Source organism: Salvelinus alpinus, chromosome 33, assembly GCF_045679555.1.
Source record: "Salvelinus alpinus chromosome 33, SLU_Salpinus.1, whole genome shotgun sequence".
In the NCBI taxonomy this organism is placed as follows: Eukaryota; Metazoa; Chordata; class Actinopteri; order Salmoniformes; family Salmonidae; genus Salvelinus; species Salvelinus alpinus.
In genome coordinates, this window is record NC_092118.1 from 28,705,410 (window position 1) to 28,732,311 (window position 26,902).

Consider the following 26,902-nt stretch of genomic DNA (forward strand, 5'->3'; position numbering starts at 1 on the left):
AGGCCAGACCCTAGTTAATAGTTGATACAATGTTTCTAGTTTGCTAGCATGAGCTTCAGGCCAGACCCTAGTTAATAGTTGATACAATGTTTCTAGTTTGCTAGCATGAGCTTCAGGCCAGACCCTAGTTAATAGTTGATACAATGTTTCTAGTTTGCTAGCATGAGCTTCAGGCCAGACCCTAGTTAATAGTTGATACAATGTTTCTAGTTTGCTAGCATGAGCTTCAGGCCAGACCCTAGTTAATAGTTGATACAATGTTTCTAGTTTGCTAGCATGAGCTTCAGGCCAGACACTAGTTAATAGTTGATACAATGTTTCTAGTTTGCTAGCATGAGCTTCAGGCCAGACCCTAGTTAATAGTTGATACAATGTTTCTAGTTTGCTAACATGAGCTTCAGGCCAGACCCTAGTTAATAGTTGATACAATGTTTCTAGTTTGCTAGCATGAGCTTCAGGCCAGACCCTAGTTAATAGTTGATACAATGTTTCTAGTTTGCTAGCATGAGCTTCAGGCCAGACCCTAGTTAATAGTTGATACAATGTTTCTAGTTTGCTAACATGAGCTTCAGGCCAGACCCTAGTTAATAGTTGATACAATGTTTCTAGTTCCTTGCAGACAGGCCATGTGTAGCCAATGTGATTTCTAGGATATTTATTTTGATCAGGATTTTTTCTACCTGCAGGTTGCAATGTGTTTATATGTTGGCTTTGTGTAGGCAATTTGTACGTAGTTGGCAATATAAGTTACTTTTAGAATTTAGATTAACCACATGATAATGATTTTGAGATGCAAAAACTTTATTATAAATGAAATTAAACTGTTCCACGTAAATGTGCATATAAAAGTCATAACTGGCATGCAGATCGGTAGATAAATTGGCACTACAAATGGAAAAGGTTGCCAACCTCTGGTGTAGCGTAACAGCAGAATCTGCAAAGGCCAGCAGGAGGAAGAGGGTCAGGAACAGTTTTTCTTCTTCCTCTGGTTAAGCTATCCTGATACCTCGTCATTTGTCTTAATTATTTAATCACAGTGTGCTTAAAGCAGGGATCATCAACTAGATTCAGCCTCGGGCTGATTTTATTATTGTTTTCTAAAGCGGATGGTCGGGGGGCCAGAACATAATTACAAATAATTTGTAGACTGCAAATGGATCGCAAGAAGCCCAAACATATGTAATATTTGACTAAAACATAATAATTTCAAACTTTGCTTACATTTGTATATGATCACGTATCTCTCTATTATGCGTGGAAATACTTGAACAGATTTCCGAAATTAAAATCACTTGGTGATTTCCTTTTTATATATATATTTTTTTTTTTTACTTGGGGGGCCTAATAAAACCACTCGTGGGGAAATTTGGCCTGTGGGTCTTTTGACCAATCAGATAACCTCTGAAAAAGTTCTGATGTGACAATATCTGACGTGATTGGTCAAAAGACCAATTAGTGGTTAAAAAAAGATCAGAGTTGGGCTGCCTGTGTAAACGCAGCCTTGGAGGCATAAACCAAAAAAACTTCACAACCTCATATTGGTTTTGCTTGTAACCGTTTGTTCTGTTAAGTACATGGTGGTCTCCATGATAAAGTATTCATGCAGTTTTCTGACTAGTCTGTTTTCACTCATCAGAGGAAAACAAAAGATTGTGCTCGTTCTAGACAAAGCCTAGAGGGCAAATGAGCAATACAGCCTCTGTTAGTAATAATACCACCTGCTATATGTTGAGCACGGTGCTGAAAGTTCATTAAGGTCTTTACCGGAGAGAGACCACTACTTTGTTACTTGATATTGTTTCCCATAGCAGCTATGATGAGTATGAATGAGGCGTGTCTATCATACTCTGGTCAGCCATCCAGCAATAAGAAAGTGGAATTCCAGAGGTTTGACTGCTGCTGAACTCAAGCTGCTCTGCTATGTCATGAATGCCTGGCAGCTGGTACCTCCACCACTGGGGAGCCCCAGCATCTGACTGAGTTACAGCAGCTCTGAACACTACTGTAATCCTTCTGGGGGCCCCAGCATCTGACTGAGTTACAGCAGCTCTGAACACTACTGTAATCCTTCTGGGGCCCCCAGCATCTGACTGAGTTACAGCAGCTCTGAACACTACTGTAATCCTTCTGGGGCCCCCAGCATCTGACTGAGTTACAGCAGCTCTGAACACTACTGTAATCCTTCTGGGGCCCCCAGCATCTGACTGAGTTACAGCAGCTCTGAACACTACTGTAATCCTTCTGGGGGCCCCAGCATCTGACTGAGTTAGAGCAGCTCTGAACACTACTGTAATCCTTCTGGGGGCCCCAGCATCTGACTGAGTTAGAGCAGCTCTGAACACTACTGTAATCCTTCTGGGGGCCCCAGCATCTGACTGAGTTACAGCAGCTCTGAACACTACTGTAATCCTTCTGGGGGCCCCAGCATCTGACTGAGTTAGAGCAGCTCTAAACACTACTGTAATCCTTCTGGGGGCCCCAGCATCTGACTGAGTTACAGCAGCTCTGAACACTACTGTAATCCTTCTGGGGGCCCCAGCATCTGATGGATATATATATATAGAGAGATGGAGGTATAGGGAATGATAGGCGGAAGTTGAGTGCTATTAAAAAAAGTAAAATAATAATAATTCTGAAGCCTCCTGAGTGGCTCAGTGGTTTAAGGCACTGCACCGCAGTGTTAACTGTGCAACTAGAGATCCTGGTTTGAGTCCGGGCCGTGAATGGGAGACACATTTGGCCCAGCGTCGTCCGTGTTAGGGGAGGGTTTGCCAGCAGGGATGTTCTTATCCCATCGCGCTCTAGCGACTCCTGTGGCTGGCCGGGCGCCAGGTGCACGGTGTTTCCTCCGACACATTGGTGTGGCTGTCTTCCGGGTTAAGAGGGTATTGTCAAGAAGCTGTGTGGCTCTGTTCGGTTGTGTTTTGGAGGACGCACGGCTCTTAACCTTTGCCTCTCCCGAGTCCGTACGGGAGTTGCAGCGATGGGACAAGACTGTAATTACCAATTTGATGCCACGAAATTGGGGAGAAGGGGTAAAAAATGAAATGTATATAATTTGGACGCACAAAAAAAATTTGGCAACGGGATCTTGATCCAGGAGGAAACTGAATGTCTCTATTGTAACCAAGAAGCTTGAACTTGACATCAAAGCTAGGAAGTTAGCAAACCAAATGCATAGCTGGAGCCCTGAGTTGGATATCATTTATTTGACACATCTTAGATTTATTTAGTTATACTTATAAGCAGTGGCGTAGCATGCAACCTCACACCTCAAGTCTTGAAGCAGCTCAAATGATATGGAATTAGGTGATCCCAAGTGTGCAGAATGAAAGGCAGTGTCTCCTATTTGCTCTCCCTAAATCATTGTGATGTTTTTGTTCTGGACGGCTGCTATCTGCAGTTCTGTGTTGTATCTGCTCTCTGATGCTGTTGTGGCCCTAGTGCTGATGGTTGTGTTGATGACAGGCCTGAGATGCTGCTCAATAAACTCTGTCAGGTGTCTCAAACTCTGTCAGTTTTCCTTTATGGCATGTCAGAGTCCAAAGCACACAGGGAACTTTTATTTGCATGACTAATCAATATGTGTTTTCTCATGACCCTCTCTTGTCCCTCTGCAGCAGACATATGGTGAGCAATATGTTTGGAACATCGAATCGCAATGAAATTACTGTATCGAATCGCAATACATGTAGAATCGTTTAAATCTCAATACATATCATATCGGCACCAAAGTATCATGGTATTGTATTGTGAGGTCTCTGGCAATTCCCAGCTCTACATAAGTCCCCTCTAGTTCAACGGAGGTTTGTTTCCATTCACTACATTGAGAGCAGATCTGAGGTACTGAGGAAGCAAGGCTGAGAGGGGCTGAGGAAGCAAGGCTGAGAGGGGCTGAGGAAGCAAGGCTGAGAGGGGCTGAGGGACTCATTTAATTATGGTCTGTGGCCCTCCTCACTGGAGGGCAGGACTAATCATTTAGGATCTCTCGCTTGGATGTCGGGGGAGGTATGGGATGGCTGCTTTCAGTGCCTTATATAGCTGAGAGGGGGGGGTGTTTGATTTCCAACAATTGGCCATAGCTAAATTGTTGCTGCCACACCCCAAAAATACATTTATTAATTATTTTTGTTAAAGTCATTTTCGGGATGGAAAAACGCTTTCAGTATGAGCTTCAATGAATAAAACCACACAGAAATGTTGTAGAAAAGACAATTGACCTATATATTTATTAAATAATATAATCTTAGCTTTTATTATCAAAGACGATGAAACCATTAAATTAGGAATTTAGGAGTACTTTTGGCATGGCTGGATTACCAACCGGGCACGCAGGGCACATGCCCAGAGGCCCCAATGGGGTCCTCATTGATTTTATGTTTGAGCAGAACACGGAATAAGCCATGGCAAAATGAGTAGAATTGCAGGAAATTAGCTGTCACACGGCAACATTTTCTGTCTACTCCATGGCAACATGTGTAGAATTACAGAAAATGTTGCTTTACAATTGCCAAAGTCTCTCAGGTCCATGGAAAAATGTGTAGAATTACAGGAAAGTAACCCCTTTTTGGTCCAGAAAATGTTTATTGCTAATAGCACCTGCCTGATAATCCGGTCTATTACCATGTATGGACTGCAGTAAAAGAGTCTGTTATTGGGCTGGTGTCTGGGGGGATTATAGATGGTGGTAGTGTCATCTGATTTTCATTCATCTTGGAGTAGAACATCCTTTCTAAAAGTCACCAGAAATGACCTTTTCAGTCCTTCTTCAAAAAATATTGTCCGGCATTCCGCGACCTTTGCCACCGCTGCTAAAAACATATGTAGGGGAAAACACTGCATAGCCATGATTAAATATGGTCTCTACACAGGGCCCTGCTGAAGCCCTAAGAGGAGCAATAGCAACAGCTGCTCCACAGATGTCCTGGAACACTCTAAAAACCACTGAATGTGGCCCAAATGGCTCCCTATTCCCTACATAGTACACTACTGTTGCCCAAGGCCCATAGGGCTCTGGTCAAAGGTAGTGCCCTATATAGGGAATAGGGAGCCATGTGATTATGAAAGAAGAGCTGACCCAACCACAAGAAAAAGAGAGCAATACCATGGGCCTTGACTCATGCTGGAGGCATTTGCATGCCCCTCCGTCACCTTGGGGGATAATGTCTGTTTTACTGAGTGGGTCAATGCTGTGTGTCATCCACAGTCACTCTGATCTGTGAGAGTAAAAAGGGTATAGGAAATCCTGAGGGTTCAGGAATGCACCAATAAAATGACTTCATTGTGTTTTTGGGTACACTGTTCTATCACCAGATTCAGCGCTGTCCTGAGAGAAGCCTCTGATATAGTGGATTAAATCACGTGCATGAAATAGAAATGGCTACCTAGGTGAAACCTACTACACTGAACAAAAATATTAACACAACATGTAAAGTGTTGGTCCCATGTTTCATGAGCTGAAATAAAATATCCCCGAAATGTTCCATATGTACAAAAAGCTTATTTCTCTCATTTTGTGCACAATTTGTTTACATCCCTGTTAGTGAGCATTTCTCCTTTGCCAAGATAATCCATCCACCTGGTAGGTGTGGCATATCAAGAAGCTGATTAAACAGCATGATCATTACACAGGTGCACCATGTGCTGGGGACCATAAAAGGCCACTAAAATGTACCAGTTTTGTCACACAACACAATGCCACAGATGTCTCAAGTTTTGAGGGAGTGTGCAGTTGGCATGCTGTCTCGTGGAATGTCCACCAGAGCTGTTACCAGAGAATTTAATGTTCATTTCTCTACCATAAGCTGCCTCTTGTTTTAGAGCATTTGGCAGTACGTCCAACTGGCCTCACAACCGCAGATATTGTAAGCTGGTTTTAGTTTCAGATTGATGGTTATCTAGGCTTACTGTAGATGAGCAATCCTTTCTCGAAAGGAAAGGAATCTTTTGCTGGAATTCTCAGAATGTATTCTCAGTGTGTTGGTCTCTGTGGGTTCTGTTCATTGATCTCTCCTACTGCTGAATTCTCTGAGGTACTGAGCTATGAAGAGCTTGTTTCTCCTGCTGCTGAGAGGTGTAGGGTTGGGCGATATTTTGAATTCATGTTTTTGCGCGATATTCCCATGGCAAGAATCTCGTTTATTTTCTTCTGTGTTTATATCCGCTTGTTCTGTCATCTTTTTGGTATTGTGTTCTTCACTCCTTCTGTGCTGTACGGCCTTCCTATTTACACCAGAGATGCTCATGTCTCCGCAATGGGAGTTGTTGTCCCAAAAGCGGGAATGCAGGCGACACTTAGGTCCAAAATAATCACAAAGAAATGCATATTTTGGACAGATTTTGGCAAGAGTGAAACCTCTCGCTTCGCCTCTACTTCTCTGTTTACAAACACACACACACACACACACACACACACACACACACACACACACACACCCCAAGCCCCTCCCCCAGCCACTACCAACAACAAAGATGAGAGATTACTTCTTCCTCTCTGACAAGCGAGGAATTTGCATTTGAGGTTTGGTCCAACAGAATTAGTCATATGGACACTGAAACACATTGAGACATTATTTCACTGTAATAGAGGAAATTAACCTTTATAACGATATCCCTTTTGTGTGTCTCAGCTCCTCAAATTGCACTCGGAACAGACACTACTAAAATTGGAGTATCAATGAACATTGATTCTGGAAAATTAATGTTCAGTTTGTCGTGTGAGGAATTGCAGTACCGCTTGCAGCATTATAGCCAAGGACTCTTATACTAGCGCTCTAGTGGGTTTTTATAAATGTGCAATAAGCACAAAACACAATTATATAAGGAATTGGCAACTTTCTCATTCAGAGGAATAAGGTAGTCCACTTGATTTCAACATCTGAACAAAGTAGACAGCCTAACATCCTGTTTAAACAGTTGGAGACAGAAGGGTGTGGTCATAACAATTCACATGTTCTACCTGGTTAGCTAGCAAATAGATTAAAGTTGACTGAACTTGAAATAGAAAGATTAGCTGGCTACTCACTAGCATGTGGGCTTGTTTGAGACCTGTGTTCATTTTCTATAATGCCTGCTACAAGAAGCAGGTAAACTATTTTGATGAAATAAATCAATAATTAGTTGGTCTTATGGTTGTGGAAAGCAACCAACAATGGATGTAGATGGTCGATATCCTGCTCCTGTGGTCTGTGCTTATTGAAGTGCAGAACTTGCAGTTTCCTCAACTGCCATTACTCACAAGGATGCATAGTCGAGAAACAGAGTTATCGGTTCACTTTTGGATCATTTCTGGTTTTGTTTGAAGGATACAATATTCTTTCTTACAGACTAAAGGCTTCGTTGTCTGAGTTATATGGTTAATATATTCTCGTCTCTTCACCCCTCATGAGTTTGGCAAAGCAAGCCTATGGTTGATATTACACAGGTGGGTAAGTAATGAGAGGTGGTAGGCCCAGACAGAGTCTTTTGGCCACATGTGAATCTCTCCCCTGCATTTACTAAGACCCACATTCCATTGGCCCCACTTAGCTAATTACATAGCTGGGCCTGCTGTGATGCATGGAGGAGGGTGGCCGAAGACACCAGGAATGTGTCTCAAATAGCACTCGGTTCCCATATAGTGCACTGCTTTTGACCAGGGCTCATTGGGCTCTGGTCAAAAGCAGTGGGAATAGGCTGCCATTTGGGACGCATCCCAGACAATTAGCGGGCCTCAGTGAGCACTGAGTAGCAACACTCTAGGGCAGGGAAATACCAGGGAACTCAAAATACTTAGGTGCCCGAATCGATATGTATTGCGATTCTCACGATTCTGTATGTATTGCGATTCGATACCTTGATTTTATTGCGATTCGATGTTCCAAACATATTGCTTACCAAATGTATTCACAAAGGAGTGTGAATACTTTCTGAAGGCACTGTAAGTCTATATAACAGTCGTTGTTAGAATCTTAAAGGATGTTATTTTTTTAAACCAAATCTCTTTTTGATGTAAATGACACCTTTTGTGATTTCATGTTTTTGAGAAACTTACCGCAAATCACTTCCTCATCCTCGTTGTGTAGTATGGGGGCTTTGAAAAAACGAAGGTTCCCAAAACAGCCCAATACGTCCATTTAGAAATGGCAAAGCTCTCAGTATAGTGATGCAATTCTTTAGATGTTGTACACATTAAATTGTGTCAATCCAAACTTTATCCGCAAAGTTACTTTCCCTTTTGCGTGACTTGAGCCATTTCCCCTATCCAGCTGTTCCATTCTCTGTGTAGCCTGCTGCTACAGGTAACTGCCAAAATAAAGGAAACGCCAACATGGCGGCCCACCACGAGCCGCCAGACAAGCTTCAATGTGCCTTGGCATAGATTCTACAATTGTCTGGAACTTCCTGTGTGGAAGCACCCCCATGCTTTCAATATACTTTGTATCCCTTATTTACTAACGTTTTTCCTTTATTTTGGCAGTTACATGTAGAATGGACCGAGGTATCGCTTGAGTCGCAATAAAATAGAATTGAACATTGCGGATAAAGTTTGGAATAACATTTGCCCCATTCCTCCTCCCAACACTAGGGCCTGCTCCCCTCCTTCTCACAACAGTTGAAGGTGTCGTGCCCACTTGAGCACCACGATAATTGCTTCAAATGAACCTAAACTATACCAACAAGAATTTCACATGTATAACAACCGATGAAATAAATGAAGTGAAGTATGATGGGGAGAAGTGGGTGAGTTGATGAGCGAGGATGTGAACAAAGCAGTTTTAAAATGTTGTTATAAAAAGGAGCTGGTCCCTCGAGGCCCAGCGGTCTGGTGTTAATCAGACTGTTGTTGAAATTAATGGGTGTGGTCAGGGGATAGTGTTCAATTGGGATACCATCGAGTGCAGCTTTATTAAAAAGCAATTTTCACCGCTGGCCGGGATGTTTCCCCTGGCACCACATTGTCTGCAGGGCCCTCAGTCTGTCCACCTTGCTGTATGAAAAACTGTGGAAATAGTTGATACATGTAGCCCAACAATGGAGTCACATGTTGTGCATTGTTACTCCACAGATTGCAGTGGTGATATGGCCCTGTGTGCCCCACCTCTACACCCCTCTAGGGAATGAGATGGTGTGTTTCCACCAAAGATTACCTTACACTTTCTGAAAGCAGGATTTGGTTCAATTTCCTGCAACAGCAAATTCAAATTAAATGAACATCCCACATCTGTACATAAGGTTCTACTCTCTCTGTAAGTCTTATTCGCAACATTTATTTAGCTGGAGGCTGACATCTGTGCTGATCAGTTCATTATTACCTCATTATCTCCTTTTCCAGGTATTCATAGCCTTTAGTAAGTGAGAATAACATGCTGGCTGTGATGGCGCTTGCTGATTTTCACAAATGGAACCCTATTCCCTATAGTCTATTGTGCACTACTTTATTAGCCAGAAGAAGTAGTGTACTATAAAGTAAAATGTGGTGCCATTTCATAAGCAGCCATGGTTAGTTGTACAATATGTGGAGGGGTCTGATTAGGCCTAGGTTGCTGGAGTACAGTACATCCAATCTCACCCCCATCTGATAAGCAGGACCATTTCATGTCCTCCTCACTATATTGACGTTGGTGCTCTTTCCCACCGTTTCTGTCCTCACCTGCTGTGACTGGGCTTCTTGTCGCCTGACTGTCTTTTACTGCGTCTCAGAGGAGTTTCAGAAATGACTGTGATGTGCAGTAGATCCGTTACCAGAAGAAACCTAAAACCGACCCACCGGGCGCCTCTCTGGCAGTTATGTTTGAATTGAGCACATTTGACTTTCAAAATGGGGTTGTTGGTGCAAAAATGTAAGGTTGTTGGTGCTAGTGTTAAAATCCACACATCAGCAGTGATTCAGGTTGTGGTGGCTAACCCCCAAAGGGTTAAAAGCTGAGGTGTACAATAGAAGGAATGAGGAGTAAGTAGGTGATCAAATTCACAACAGCTATCAGTTACTGTCCATCTTTCAGCTGAATGCAGCAGTTTGATTTGACCTCCTCATACACTTCCTCCTGAATTAGTTTCTTTGGTCCTCGTGCTATCCTTGAAAACTGACATTTGAGTATGATCTTGTGTTATATGAAATCACTATCGTCCTCTTATGTGTTTCTGCTTTTCAACTTATGCTGTCTTGTGGGGACTGAGGCTTGATTCCTATTAAGTAATACTCATTCATTTAACCAGTCATAATGTCCTGATGGTTAGCTGATGGATAATTATCCGACATGTTGAACAGTGTGTTCATTCTCAAGCACTGCCTATTAAAGAATGGCATATGGCCTACTGCTTCGTAGTAGCATCTCTATGGGATAATACTGCTTCGTAGTAGCATCTCTATGGGATAATACTGCTTCGTAGTAGCATCTCTATGGGATAATACTGCTTCGTAGTAGCATCTCTATGGGATAATACTGCTTCGTAGTAGCATCTCTATGGGATAATACTGCTTCGTAGTAGCATCTCTGGGATAATACTGCTTCGTAGTAGCATCTCTATGGGATAATACTGCTTCGTAGTAGCATCTCTATGGGATAATACTGCTTCGTAGTAGCATCTCTATGGGATAATACTGCTTCGTAGTAGCATCTCTATGGGATAATACTGCTTCGTAGTAGCATCTCTATGGGATAATACTGCTTCGTAGTAGCATCTCTATGGGATAATACTGCTTCGTAGTAGCATCTCTATGGGATAATACTGCTTCGTAGTAGCATCTCTATGGGATAATACTGCTTCGTAGTAGCATCTCTATGGGATAATACTGCTTCGTAGTAGCATCTCTATGGGATAATACTGCTTCGTAGTAGCATCTCTATGGGATAATACTGCTTCGTAGTAGCATCTCTATGGGATAATACTGCTTCGTAGTATCATCTCTATGGGATAATACTGCTCTAGTTTAGTGAAGCTGCTGACACAGTGCATTCGGAAAGTATTCAGACCCCTTGACTTTTTCCACATTTTGTTACGTTACAGCCTTATTCTAAAATTGATCAAATAAAATCCTCATCAATTTACACACAATACCCTAAAACGACAAAGCAAAAACAGCTTTTTTGAAATGTTTGCCAATTCATAAAATAAAAAAACATACCTTAAGTATTCAGACCCTTTGCTATGAGACTCGAAATTGAGCTCAGATGCATCCTGTTTCCATTGATCATCTTTGAGATGTTTCTGCAACTTGATTGGAGTCCACCTGTGGTAAATTCAATTGATTGGACATGATTTGGAAAGGCACACACCTGCCTATATAAGGTCCAACAGTTGACAGTGCATGTCAGAGCAAAAACCAAGCTATGAGGTTGAAGGAATTGTCCGTAGTGCTCCGAGACAGGATTTTGTCAAGGCGCAGATCTGGGGAAGGGTACAAAAAAATGTCTGCAGCATTGAAGGTCCTCAAGAACACAGTGGCCTCCGTTTTTAAATGGAAGAAGTTTGGAATCACCAAGACTCTTCCTAGAGCTGGCCACCCGGCCAAACTGCGAGATCGGGGGAGAAGGGCCTTGGTCAGGGAGGTGACCAAGATCCAGATGGTCACTGACAGAGCTCCAGAGTTCCTCTATGGAGATGGGAGAACCTTCCAAAAGGACAACCATCTCTGCAGCACTCCACCAATCAGGCCTTTTATGGTAGAGTGGCCAGACGGAAGCCACTCCTCAGTAAAAGGCACATGACAGCCCGCTTGGAGTTTGCCAGAAGGCACCTAAGGACTCTCAGACCATGAGAAACAAGATTCTCTCACCTGATGAAACCTAGATTGAACTCTTTGGCCTGAATGCCAAGCGTCGCGTCTGGAGGAAACCTGGCACCACCCCAGGTTGTAGCATTGTGGTGGCAGCATCATGCTGTGGGGATTTTTTTCAGCGGCAGGGACTGAGAGACTAGTCAGGATCAAGGGAAAGATGAACGGAACAAAGTACTGATAGATCCTTGATGAAAACCTTCTCCACAGCGCTCAGGACCTCAGACTGGGGGCAAAGGTTCACTTTCCAACAGGACAACGACCCTAAGCACACAGTCAAGGCAACGCAGGAGTGGTATCGGGACAAGTCTCAATATCCTTGAGTGGCCCAGCCAGAACGCGGACTTGAAACTGATTGAACATCTCTGGAGAGACCTGAAAATAGCTGTGCAGCGACGCTCCCCATCCAACCTGACAGAGCTTGAGAGGATCTGCAGAGAACAATGGGAGAAACTCCCCAAATACAGTTGTGCCAAACTTGTAGCGTCATACCCAAGAAGACTCAAAGTTGTAATAAAGTACTGAGTAACGGGTTTGAATACTTATGTAAATGTGATGTTTCAGTTTTTTTTTTTTTGCAAAGATGTCTAAACCTGTTTTTCTTTGTCATTGAGGGGGTATTGTGTGTGTAGTCGTGGCCAAAGGTTTTGAGAATGACACAAATATTAATTTCCACAAAGTTTGCTGCTTCAGTGTCTTTAGATATTTTTGTCAGATGTTACTATGGAATACTGAAGTATAATTACAAGCATTTCATAAGTGTCAAAGGCTTTTATTTATTAACAATTACATGAAGTTGATGCAAAGAGTCAATATTTGCAGTGTTGACTCTGCAGAGGTCTTGAATAAGAAATCTGCCCTGGCATGCTGTCAATTAACTTCTGAGCCACATCCTGACTAATGGCAGCCCATTCTTGCATAATCAATGCTTGGAGTTTGTCAGAATTTGTGGGGTTTTGTTTGTCCACCCGCCTCTTGAGGATTGACAACAAGTTCTCAATGAGATTAAGGTCTGGGGAGTTTCCTGGCCATGGACCCAACAAATTGATGTTTTGTTCCCCCGAGCAACTTAGTTATCACTTTTGACTTATGGCAAGGTGCTCCATCATGCTTGGAAAGGCATTGTTTGTCACCAAACTGTTCCTGGATGGTTGGGAGAAGTTGCTCTCGGAGGATGTGTTGGTACCATTCTTTATTCATGGCTGTGTTCTTCAGCAAAACTGTGAGTGAGCCCACTCCCTTGGCTGAGAAGCAACCCCACACATGAATGGTCTCTTGATGCTTTACTGTTGGCATGACACAGGACTGATGGTAGCGCTCACCTTGTCTTCTCCGGACAAGCTTTTTTCCGGATGCCCCAAACAATCAGAAAGGGGATTCATCAGAGAAAATGACTTTGCCCCAGTCCTCAGCAGTCTAATCCCTGTACCTTTTGCAGAATATCAGTCTGTCCCTGATGTTTTTCCTGGAAAGAAGTGTCTTCTTTGCTGCCCTTCTTGACACCAGGCCATCCTCCAAAAGTCTTTGCGTCACTGTGCGTGCAGATGCACTCACACCTGCCTGCTGCCATTCTTGAGCAAGCTCTGTACTGGTGGTGCCCCGATCCCGCAGCTGAATCAATTTTAGGAGACGGTCCTGGCGCTTGCTGGACTTTCTTGGGCGCCCTGGAGCCTTCTTCACAACAATTGAACCGCTCTCCTTGAAGTTCTTGATGATCCGATAAATGGCAAAGCACACCTGTGTTAATGAGAGAATCACTGACATGATGTCAGCTGGTCCTTTTGTGGCAGGGCTGAAATACAGTGGAAATGTTTTTTGGAGATTCAGTTCATTTGCATGGCAAAGAGGGACTTTGCAATGCATTGCAATTCATCTGATTACTCTTCATAACATTCTGGAATATATGCAAATTGCCATTATACAAAATGAGGCAGCAGACTTTGAAAATTAATATTTGTGTAATTCTCAAAACTTTTGGCCACGACTGTAGATTGAGGGGGGGAAACAATTTCATCAATTTTTGAAAGTTTGTAACAAAACAAAATGTGGGAGAGTCAAGGGGTCTGAATACTTTCCAAATGCACTGTATGTGGGATACATTCATCTGCTATGTATTGTTCTTAACCTCTTATTTTATCTCTGTTCACATTAGCTCATGATTTCTCTTGTTTTTTCAGTTGTGAATATCTGCAGATATCCTAGGCTGCATTACCCGCAGGGATAAGGTAAGACTCTGAATGTGCTAGAGATTATGGAGATTGTTTTGAAGTCCACTGCTCCTACTGTTAACCAAAGCTTCAGAAACATGGTTCATACCTTTTTTATATGGCTTCGGCCAACACCTTTCATTAAGTGCCGTCTCCATTTGCAAAGAATCTACTTAGAAGGATGGTTGTCTTATGTTTCCAGACTTGTAAAGCCACAAAGTGGCATATAATATTGTTCATATCATGGTGGTGTTCGTGAGTGTTGTTTAACCACCACATGACATCCGTACCTTTAATCCCGTCACCGTTGGTGGCCCCAGGAGTGTCACGTTTGCATAGTCAGAGGGTAGTTGGGCAAAGAATGTCCCAAACATTGCCTGGTTGCCGAGGAGACCTGTGGAAGTGGAAAGAGTTAACAGAGCATAGCAGGAAGACAGTCCAGATCTCTCTCTCTTTACTGTTCTCTCCCCCGCTCTCCCTCTCTCTCTGCATGTTCCTCTCTCTCTGTATGTTCCTCTCTCTCTGTATGTTCCTCTCTCTCTGCATGTTTCTCTCTCTGTATGTTCCTCTCTCTCTGTATGTTCCTCTCTCTCTGCATGTTCCTCTCTCTCTGTATGTTCCTCTCTCTCTGTATGTTCCTCTCTCTCTGTATGTTCCTCTCTCTCTGTATGTTCCTCTCTCTCTCTCTGTCTCTCTCTCTGTCTCTCTCTCTGTCTCTCTCTCTGCATGTTTCTCTCTCTGTATGTTCCTCTCTCTCTGTATGTTCCTCTCTCTCTGTATGTTCCTCTCTCTCTCTCTGTCTCTCTCTCTGTCTCTCTCTCTGTCTCTCTCTCTGTCTCTCTCTCTGTCTCTCTCTCTGTCTCTCTCTCTCTCTGTCTCTCTCTGCATGTTTCTCTCTCTGCATGTTCCTCTCTCTCTGTATGTTCCTCTCTCTCTGCATGTTCCTCTCTCTCTGCATGTTCCTCTCTCTCTGTATGTTCCTCTCTCTCTGTATGTTCCTCTCTCTCTCTCTCTCTGTATGTTCCTGTCTCTCTGTATGTTCCTGTCTCTCTGTATGTTCCTGTCTCTCTCTCTGTCTCTCTCTCTGTCTCTCTCTCTGTCTCTCTCTCTGCATGTTTCTCTCTCTGCATGTTTCTCTCTCTGCATGTTTCTCTCTCCATGCCCACCCCTCTCAATGGATGACTATTGTGTAGTCACACTTGTTCTGTATCTTTCTCTGCACACACACCCACCCACACTCACCTATGTTCTCCACTTGTGCTCGGTGATATTCGCTGTGTAGCTGCAGAGTTCCTCTCTGTGATGTGCGGGACATCCTGTCGGTCCTGCTAGCTGACTGTGGTAATAGTGTGGTCCTGCTAGCTAACTGTGGTAATAGTTTGGTTCTGCTAGCTGACTGTGGTAATAGTTTGGGCCTGCTAGCTGACTGTGGTAATAGTTTGTGCCTGCTAGCTGACTGTGGTAATAGTTTGGGCCTGCTAGCTGACTGTGGTAATAGTTTGGGCCTGCTAGCTGACTGTGGTAATATAGTTTGGGCCTGCTAGCTGACTATGGTAATAGTTTGGTTCTGCTAGCTGACTGTGGTAATAGTTTGGGCCTGCTAGCTGACTGTGGTAATAGTGTGGGCCTGCTAGCTAACTGTGGTAATAGTTTTGTCCTGCTAGCTGACTGTGGTAATAGTTTGGTCCTGCTAGCTGACTGTGGTAATAGTTTGGTCCTGCTAGCTGACTGTGGTAATAGTTTGGGCCTGCTAGCTGACTGTGGTAATAGTTTGGGCCTGCTAGCTGACTGTGGTAATAGTTTGGGCCTGCTAGCTGACTGTGGTAATAGTTTGGGCCTGCTAGCTGACTGTGGTAATAGTGTGGGCCTGCTAGCTGACTGTGGTAATAGTGTGGTCCTGCTAGCTGACTGTGGTAATAGTTTGGTCCTGCTAGCTGACTGTGGTAATAGTTTGGTCCTGCTAGCTGACTGTGGTAATAGTTTGGTCCTGCTAGCTGACGGTGGTAATAGTTTGGTCCTGCTAGCTGACGGTGGTAATAGTTTGGTCCTGCTAGCTGACGGTGGTAATAGTTTGGTCCTGCTAGCTGACGGTGGTAATAGTTTGGTCCTGCTAGCTGACGGTGGTAATAGTTTGGTCCTGCTAGCTGACGGTGGTAATAGTTTGGGCCTGCTAGCTGACTGTGGTAATAGTTTGGTCCTGCTAGCTGACTGTGGTAATAGTTTGGTCCTGCTAGCTGACGGTGGTAATAGTTTGGTCCTGCTAGCTGACTGTGGTAATAGTCAGCAGCTAGCCTCCACACACACTAGGAGGAGAGGAGAGCTGTGTAGCTGGGGCTGTGGACAGCAGTAGTTGCTGTGTTGTGTGGGTCATTAGCATTGTGGCTGGTGGTATGAGTGAGAAAGGGAAAGAGAGGGGAAACTAGGGAAGTATAAATATGTCGGCTGTCATCAGAATGCTGCTATCTTCTAGGTACCAATAAAGGAAATGTTCACTAATGGATCTCAATGACCTTCTCATCTCGATCTACTAAAGTCCTGCTGATGTTCTGTCGTAGCTCTCTGTGGTGTCCACTCCAGTCATGGTCAATCAGTGCAGTACCAAGGCCACCAGCTCTCAGGGCTAATGGATCTCTGATTGAACTAGCACCATAATAGTAGCAGCTCTTTTGTGGTTAAGAAACGTTCTAGAAAACTGTAGTGAAGGTAGTTTCTTCATTTATGCATTACTTTACACATGCACACACACACACGTTCAGTTGCCTTCATTTCCACAGTTTATAGATCTGGAAGATTAGTTTATCATCTTGAGAAGGAATGCTCAGTAAATAAAAAAAACTCTTGAGAGACGAGCCAATTGTGTGGTGAGATTGGACTCAGATGAGTGGCCGTCTTTCCTGTTTGGTTTTGCCTGAGTTCGTAGATAAGTAATCCAAGTTGTGCCTTGGATATCTGCCAAGTCTGGCTGTGTGAGATGTTTATTGGTGCTCAGCTACAGCATAATCACTACGGCAAATATCTGACTGTGTGAGATGTTTATTGGTGCTCAGCTACAGCATAATCACTACGGCAAATATCTGACTGGGGTGATTTGTTGAAGGTTGTTTTCAATCTCGATAAAGACTGCACTGTTGCTTGGGTTGTGCTTGCCCTAGCTTTCACATTTGAAGCTATTGTATTATCAGCTAAGTGTTTCTTTAATGTGTTTCTTTAATTTATTTGTCATTTATCAGACACTCTTATCCAGAGGGACTTACAGTAATGAGCGCATACATTTTTCATACTTCATACTCTGTACTGGTCCCCCGTGGGAATCGAACCAACAACCCTGGCGTTGCAAGCACCATGCTCTACCAACTGAGCCACACGGGACTGTTACACTACTTAGAATCCCGTTGTACCTCTTTTGTGCACTTGGTCCCCTTGCGATGAATAAAAAGCCTAGTTTGTACGGTGCTTTGGGATCGTTTCATTACTTCTCAATTAGGCAGAAGTCATTTACTTTCATGGGGATATTCAATGTTGGAAGCATATGTTCTGGCTTATTTCCACAGCCAGGAGAAATTGATATCCTAATACCTTTTTACAGCTGGTTTGTGTTACACTGTTTGTTGCATTCAATTTGTAAAAACAGATCCATATATTATAATTACTTACATATGGATAATTGCCTAAATATGGGGCATTAGTTGAACAAGGGAAATTAGTTGTAATTTTCCTATTTAGAGCTCTAACCTCTCCTGAGGGAAGGCAGTGGTTTCCTACTCAATCAAGTAGTGGTTTCCATAAGTTTTCCAGGATGCTAGATCGAAAGCGCAGATCATTAGCAGCTCAGGTCTGAAAGCTAATTTCCTGCAATTCTATCCATTTTGCTATGGGGTTTGGTTCTGTGTATTTATATGCTGTATTCTTGACGTAGCTCATTCTAATATTTCTACTACTTTACATTGTCTTTTAGTTACACTGTTGATACACACCACATACTTTTATACTGTATTCTTGACGTAGCTCATTCTAATATTTCTACTACTTTACATTGTCTTTTAGTTACACTGTTGATACACACCACATACTTTTATACTGTATTCTTGACACAGCTCACACTAATATATCTACTACTGTACATATCATTCTTATTATATCTTGTGTAGATTATCCAGTGTAGATTGCATTTGGATTACTTTTACAGTGCTATTTGGGTTGTTAATTACATTTTTTTCAGACATTTCTTTATATTCTTTAATTTCACTTTTTGGATTATGTTTGTTTTGTGTTGCTAGGCATTACTGCACTGTTGAGAGCTAGAACACAAGCATTTCGTGGCACCTGCGGTAACATCTGCAAATCTGTGTACCCGACCAATAAACATTGATTTGATTTTAGAAAAAATACAGGTTAAGACCATGTAAGAATTCCATGCGACACATCTGCAAATCAACACATTAATTGGGCCAGCGCTGTTGCTGATTTTACAGGATTAACATTGAAAACACGACTAGCGGTCGCAAAAACATGTAATAAAGTGGTTGTAGATCATTTGAAAAATGTTTAAATTAATGATATTACAGGAAAACAGTTGTGTTTGAGTAGTTAGCTGGTATTTTTTTATAGCAGACTTTCTTTACTGCTACCATTCACTACGTCAGTTTTCTAACGATGCTGGTCCAATTAATTTATTTACACTATATATACAAAGGTATGTGGACACCCCTTCAAATGAGTGGATTCGGCTAGTTCAGCCACACAGGTTGCTGACAGGTGTATTGGCAGTAGAATGGCCTTACTGAAGAGCTCAGTGACTTTAAACATGGCACCGTCATAGGATTCTACATTTCCAGCAAGCTCACAGAACGGGACCGCCGGGTGCTGAAGCACGTAGGATGTAAAAATAGTATGTCCTCTGCAACATTCACTACCGCATTTCAAACTGCCTCTGGAAGCAACGTCAGCACAAGAACTGTTCGTCGGCTGGGGTAGCGTAAAGCTTGCTGCCATTGGACTCTGGGCAGTCCGACTGACAAATCTGGGTTTGGCGGATGCCAGGAGAACGCTACCTGCCCCAAATGCATAGTGCCAACTGTAAAGTTTGGTGGAGGAGGAATAATGGTCTGGTGCTGTTTTTCATGGTTCGGGCATAGGCCCCTTAGTTCCAGTGAAGGGAAATCTTCACGCTACAGTGTACAATGACATTCTAGACGATTCTGTGCTTACAACTTTGTGGCAACCATTTGGGGAAGTCCCTTTTATGTTTAAGCATGACAATGCCCAGTGCACAAAGCAAGATCCATACAGAAATGGTTTGTCGATCGGTGTGGAAGAACTTTACTGGCCTGCACAGAGCTCTGACTTCAACCCCATCAAACACCTTAGGGATGAATTGGAACGCTTACTGCGAGCCAGGCCTAATCACCAAACATCAGTGCCCGACCTCAATGCACTTGTGGCTGGAAGCAAGTCCCCGCAGCAATGTTACAACATCTAGTGGAAAGCCTTCCCAGAAGCAGCAAAGGGGGAATCAACTCCATATTAATGCCCATGATTTTGGAATGAGATATTCCACGTGCAGGTGTCCACATACTTTTGGTCATGTGGTGTATTTTTCGTTCTCTTAACCTTTATCGTCAACCTTGCCAGGGTAGAACCTATCCTTTTGATTGTGTTCTCTTGCCAAGAAGATCAATTGAGTGTTGCAGTGTAGAGCCCTTTAAGCACTTTTTAAGAGCCCTTAATGGTATTTGTAGTGAGAACCATGCCAGACTGAAATAGATCAGGAAGGTCATTTCAAGGCTGACCTGACAGAAGAGTAAGCAGTATGATGTGAAGTGGAGAGGTTAAGCTACTGCCTAGACTATCCTCTCTGGAAGTAAGACAGGATCTTCACTCTTTTTTTTGAACGCAGATGTTTATTTTTAGTGAGAATTTATGACACTACCAACAACATCAAACAACATAAAAACCTACTAAATGTAATAACAATTAATATATCCAACAGTGTTGGACTGAAGCAGACTGTTAGTTGGTGGTTGCTTATTTTTGACTTGGTTGATGTCATTTAACTACCTACAAAAATGATTTGTTTAACCGTCTTCAAAGCTCTCTTCTACTATGAACAGTGTTGCAATAGCTTTATTCAATGGCTGAGAAACCAACACGTTTCAGGGCAGACATCACATTCAATTCCCATGGACTGTTGATGTGAAAATATTTAGTGAACAACATGGCGTCATTGAATTGCCTGTCTAAGCCTCCCTCAATTCATAAAATACCAGTTGTTGGAAAATGGTAAGAGACAAGGGCACATGTTGTTGTGGGACTGTAGCTAACGGCTATGAGCTGTTGTGTGTTAAGGTTTACATGATGTGGTTAGGCTATTAAGTGTTTCCTAAAATAGATAAATTACATGCTCGATAAATAAGTGATGTCGTAGCTACAGGCCTCTGCCTCACACGGTCATGGTCACACCGTCATGCTCTCACTCACTCACACACATCTGTCTTCTTGCTAGTGGTTTTCAATTCACTGGTATGGCTGTTGGCTGGGTCTGGGTTAGAGGCCACTAGGCCAATGCCCTTGCTGCAGCTGGCTGGCACTGGAACAGTCGTTTGTCACCTTCCAGGCACTCCATGCCATCAGGGCCATTGTGCTTTCCACAGGGCATCACAGTCAACTTGTATAGCCTGGGCAGAAACCCAGTGGCCTGTACCTGCACCTGTCAGGACTGGGAAGCAGGCCAAGCAGAGAGATGTCTTCTGGAGCCGAAGCCTTTAGGAACTGGAGTTTGAAACTGGAATGTGTCCTGTGTGTTCCCATTCCAGCTAGCAGCTGCAGTGACGAGGCTTGAGGGGAATCATGAGTAGGAGGATTATGTGTACCTACAGTTGAAGTCAGAAGTTTACGTACACATTAGCCAAATACATGTAAACTCAGTTTTTGACAATTCCTGACATTTAGGATCACCAAATTATTTTATGAATGTGAAATGTCAGAATAATAGTAGAGAATTATTTATTTCAGCTTTTATTTCTTTCATCACATTCCCAGTGGGTCAGAAGTTTACATACACTCAATTAGTATTTGGTAGCATTTGCTTTAAATTGTTTAACTTGGGTCAAACATTTCAGGTAGCCTTCCACAAGCTTCCCACAATAAGTTGGGTGAATTTTGGCCCATTCCTCCTGACAGAGCTGGTGTAACTGAGTCAGGTTTGTAGGCCTCCTTGCTCGCACACGCTTTTTCAGTTCTGCCCACAAGTTTTCTATGTGATTGAGGTCAGGGCTTTGTGATGGCCACTCCAATACCTTGACTTTGTTGTTCTTAAGCCATTTTGCCACAACTTTGGAAGTATGCTTGTGGTCATTGTCCACTTGGAAGACCCATTTGCGACCAAGCTTTAACTTCCTAACTGATGTCTTGAGATGTTGCTTCAATATATCCACCTAATTTTCCTCCCTCATGATGCCACCTATTTTGTGAAGTGCACCAGTCCCTCCTGCAGCAAAGCACCCCCACAAAATGATTATGCCACCCACGTGCTTCATGGTTGGGATGGTGTTCTTTGGCTTGCAAGCCTCCCCCGTTTTCCTCCAAACATAATGATGGTCATTATTGCCAAACAGTTCTATTTTGTTTCATCAGACCAGAGGACATTTCTCCAAAAAGTATGATCTTTGTGCCCATATGCAGTTGCAAACCGTAGTCTGTCTTTTTTATGGCGGTTTTGGAGCAGTGGCTTCTTCTTTGCTGAGCGGCCTTTCAGGTTATGTTGATATAGGACTTGTTTTACTGTGGATATAGATACTTCCGTACCTGTTTCCTCCAGCATCTTCACAAGGTCCTTTTGATGATGTTCTAGGATTGATTTGCACTTCTTGCACCAAAGTACGTTCATCTCTGAGACAGAACGCGTCTCCTTCCTGAGCGGTATGACAGCTGTGTGGTCCCATGGTGTTTACACTTGCGTACTATTGTTTGTACAGATGAACATGGTACCTTCAGGCGTTTGGAAATTGCTCCCAAGGATGAACCAGACTTGTGGAGGTCTACAATTTTTTTTGAGGTCTTGGCTGATTTCTTTTGATTTTCCCATGATGTCAAGCACAGAGACACTGAGTTTGAAGGTAGGCCTTGAAATTCCTCCACAGGTACACCTCCAATTGACTGAAATGATGTCAATTAGCCTTTCAGAAGCTTCTAAAGCCATTACATAATTTTGGGGGAATTTTCCAAGCTGTTTAAAGGCAGTCAACTTAGTGTATCTAATCTTTTGACCCACTGGAATTGTGATACAGTAAATTCTAAGTTAAATAATCTGTCTGTAAACAATTGTTGGAAATATTACTTGTGTCATGCACAAAGTAGATGTCCTAACCGACTTCCCAAAACTATAGTTTGTGAACAAGAAATTTGTGGAGTGGATGAAAAACAAGTTTTAATGACTCCAACCTAAGTGTATGTAAACTTCCGACTTCAGCTGTATCTAGTACATGACAGAGTGTTGATTTCCCTCTCTTTAGGATAGAATCCATGCTCCTGTGTCACTGATGGGACTCCCACATGGTGAAAGGACTTGAGGGACAGAATGTAGCCTGTAGAATATTGTGTTGTAAGTCATCGGAAATGATCAAGTGCGCTGAAACTGAACATAGATAATATATGTAGGCTGTGTAATGCATTGAAATTAATGTATTGAATAGTGTATACACAGTAGTCTATATGGATAATATGTACAGTACATGGACAGAGGAGAGTATTCACACCCCCTTTTCCACATTTTGTTGTGTTACAGCATGAATTTAAAGTGGATTAACTAGATTTTTTGTCACTGGCCTACACACAATACCACAATGTCAAAGTGGAATCACGTTTTTAGAAATGTGACTTGTTGACATGCTCCTCTCTTGCCTACTGTATTGAAATGAATTAAAATGAAATGCTGAAATGTCTTGAATCAATAACTATTCAACCCCTTTGTTATGGCAAGCCTAAATAAGTTCTGGAGTAGAAATTTGCTTAATAAGTTGCATGGACTCACTCTGTGCACAATAATGGTGTTTAGCATGATTTCTTAATGACTACCTCATCTCTGTACCCCACACATTAAATTATCTGTAAGGTTCCTCAGTCGCAGTGAATTTCAAACACCGATTCAACCACAAAGACCAGGGAGGTTTTAAAATACCTTCACCTTTCAGCACTATAATAACCTATAACACAAGGCCAAATCTACACTGGAGTTGCTTACCAAGAAGACAGTGAATGTTCCTGAGTGGCTGAGTTACAGTCTTGAAAATCTATGGCAAGACCTGAAAAAGGGTTGTCTAGCAATGATCAACAACTAGAGCTTGAAGAATTTTGAAAAGAATAATGGGAAAATGTTGCACAATCCATGTGTGGAAAGCTCTTAGAGACTTACCCAGAACACTCACAGCTGTAATCACTGCTTAAGGTGCTTCTACAAAGTATTGACTCAGGGTGTGAATACTTATGTAAATCAGAGATTTCTGTTACAAATTTGCAAACATTTCTAAACTTGTTTTCACTGTGTAATTATGATGTATTGTGTGTAGATGGGTGAGAGGGGAAAAAAGCTATTTAATCCATTTTGAATTCATGCTGTAACGCAACAATGTGGAATACATCTATGGGTATGACTACTTTCTGAAGGCACTGTATTTCAGCCATTTTGATGGGATTTTAAGTGCACCTACAGCCTTGTAACGCCTAGATCCCACCTACACTATTGTCTACAGAACGACTGGTAGTACTATTCTTTTGTGAGATCTTCCTGTAGGGAAGTCAGTGGTCGCATTGAAAAGCACACGTTCTTGAGTGTCTCAGGAATCCCTCTGTTTGGAAGAGTGTCCCAGGTTGCATCCCAAATGTACCATATTCCCAATTTGTTGCACAACTTTTGACCAGAACCCTATATCCCCTGGTCAAAGTAGTGCACTAAATATGGATGTGGTGCTATTTGGGACGCTACCCAAAGCAAGTTGTGTGTTCCAGGGAGATTGATGTGTGCTGTATGGAGATGTTTATGCCTAAGCAGGCAGGCAGCGAGGCAGGCAGAGAGGCAGGATTGACGAACACCCACCCAGAACCATAGTATAATGACTCACTTCTGAGCTTGGCTCATCTAGTGCTTTAGCTCCTGCTGCCTCCAGCTGACATGGAGATATAGTGGAGTGTGAAGAGGATCTCACACAGGGCGAACCAGAAGAGGGGTGTGTGTGACTGTTTAGTTATCGACAGTGCTTGCTTACGCAGCATGTTTCAGGAGGTCCAGGGGTGGTAAGTGCAAATGCTGCTGTCATGTCTGCTCTGGCTCAGCCCTGCTGTCATGTCTGCTCTGGCTCAGCCCTTCGTTGAGTGTCCGGTTCAGGAGCTGAGATTTATGCCTGATGCCTTTTACTTCCTGTTGTTGCTGTCCTTTCAAAAATCTTTCACAACCTTCTTATGACTGCAGGGAAACAATCTAAGCTGGTGGAACAGAAACATGGAAACCGTATAGGTTCTCTGTCCCTGAAAGCCCCTCACAAGGGATTTTACCAGACATGACTAGTAATCAGACTACATGTATGCAGAACTACATCATAAAACCCACGGTTGGCCTGTCATTTGATATCTGCACCTGACATCATAGGGGACTCCCTATTCCTGTGTTGTAGCTGGCTTTGATCATGTTACTCCTTTTGCATAATGTTGTGGGTGGAGAGTTGTGTGGGTGAGTGACCTCCTGGTTCTGTATAGGGGTTTGGTCTTGGAGAGAATGTGTCATTCAGTATCTGCAGGGTATATTTTACTCACTCACTGATCCAAGCTGACTGCCTTGCCTTTTTGATGTGGTTCTACTGCCTCCACTGAGAGAGGAGAATCTACTTATCGTCAATCTGGGACTGTTGCGGTGTGGGTACATTGACAGTGTGTAGTTGTTCCCCCTGTCTTTTGTTTTGAAAATGTCAGGACAAAGATTACTGCAAGCAGTTTATGTAACCATGGCAACCCATGACTGAACGGACATGTTGGAGATGTGGGTTGTCAGTAGCCATCAGGTCGCAGGTAGGAGTAGAGTACTAGGGGTAAATTCCCGGTATTTTGTTTCAGACTGGGAGAGGCTAAGCTGGTCCTAGATATGTGCCTGCAGGCAGGCAGCCCTGGCTACATGGAGCGTCCAGAGACAGTGGGTTGAGAAGATGAGGGAGGCTGTAGCCATTAAGTTGATAGATGAGGCTGGAGATGGCCTCTGTCTTGCTCCTTCTCTAGTTACCCTCCAGCAGGTCTGTCTGGGGTCAGAGGCTCCTCTCCTCTCTGGGTGAAACCTTACCTCTGTGTTTAATGCTGCTGCCTACTGACACAGACCTCCTGACCCCAACACACACACACGTAATTCAGCGTCGCCCACTGTGTTTGTGTATTGGAGAGAATCCAGATGCCGTGCTAATGCGATACATGTGAAGTTGATAAATCACCAAGTAAACCAGGCAGCAGGGACACACCACCTAACTTCTGCAACAGTGTGTGTGTCTTTTGATTGTACATAGTAGGTTTGCATGTGTGGTACCCATGCACTAAAGCACTGGCATACTGTCTCTACCACACCTACAGCCCTGGTCCTCACACACCGACCACCCTTTGGTGTTTCTTAGGACTTTTAATACACAATTCTGTGCACAAGTAGACATGTCCACACACTCCATCAAACTAATATGGCCCATCCTGTTTAGTCTGAGAAACTCATGTATGTTTCTGTAATCATTCATGTGGGGACTGGCTGCATGGAGAAGATGGTCTGACATCACTAACCTATTTATTATCCACAGGCGCTCCATGTAAAATGGATGGATCATAGTCTGCTACATGCTCCGGGAATGCATTAGAACCTTTAGCCTCAGTTTATCAAGAAGATATTTAAGAAGCCTGCTGCGTCTCTCACTGTTAGCTTCGCACCAGATGTTGCTCTCTTTTTTTTTTTTTTACCACGCCCTTCTCCCCAAACAAATCCATCTCACTTGCAGCAGGCTAATTTGAGTTCATCTGAGTTCATCATGGTTGAATGTAGAATTGGCCGTAGGGATTACATTTTTTGCAAAATGGAACTTGATCAAATCTGAGGTAGATGTGATTCTATTCCAACCTTCATTGTGTTACCCCGAAGGCCATGTGCTGTTGTAGAGCCAGCCTGACGGTCATAAGATGAGGCTATATTGTATTGGTGGACACACACACACAGTATTGTATTTGCGACCACATTGATGTGTTCTGTCCGTGTATTGAATGTCCATCCCAGTGGCCCTCCAGTATTGTAGTCTCCTATTGGATTGGAGACCATGTTACAGTAACCAGGCCTGGGGATTCCCAGCAGGACCAGGCTCATTCATTGATCTATTGAATCACATGGTCTCTCTCTATGTACGCTCCTCCTTTATCTCCCTATTTCTCTCTCTCTCTCTCCCTCTTTCTCTCACTCTCTCCCTCTTTCCATGCTCTAACCCTTTTCTCTTTCTCTGTCCATCCCTCTTCTCTGTCCATCCCTATGTCCATCCCTCTCTCTCCTCTGTCCATCCCTCTCTCTCCTCTGTCCATCCCTCTCTCTCCTATGTCCATCCCCCTCTCTCTTATGTCCATCCCTCTCCTCTGTCCATCCCTCTCTCACTCCTGCTAAAGGAAGTGGTTCAGATTTCACCTTGGGTTGTTTTCCTTACAATGTGTTGTTGTTGACCTGAAGTACGCTTCAGATACTATTCTGCTTTCAGATACTATTCTGCTTTCAGATACTATTCTGCTCTCCTTTATTAGACATTGAGATGTATGATAAACGTGAATCAGGTGTGAGGCTGTGTGCGTACAAGAGGGTCTTTCTCCTCTCTCTGTCAGACCGCTTGGCTGGAGATGACCTTGGTACTGCGGAACAGGCAGAGGTGTTTGCCTTTGTACCCGTCTC

The 26,902-nt window shown here is 43.2% G+C and overlaps 1 protein-coding gene across 2 annotated transcripts in view; it reads left to right on the forward strand.

Moving 5' to 3' along the window:
* The window catches only part of LOC139562757 (talin-2), a 132,008-nt gene that overhangs the window by 28,544 nt on the left and 76,562 nt on the right, over nt 1-26,902 (forward strand). For both annotated transcript variants that reach the window (XM_071380751.1, XM_071380750.1), the window contains exon 2: nt 13,936-13,983. The gene's annotated coding sequence lies outside the window, so the exon portion shown is untranslated. The remainder of the gene's footprint in view (nt 1-13,935; nt 13,984-26,902) is intronic.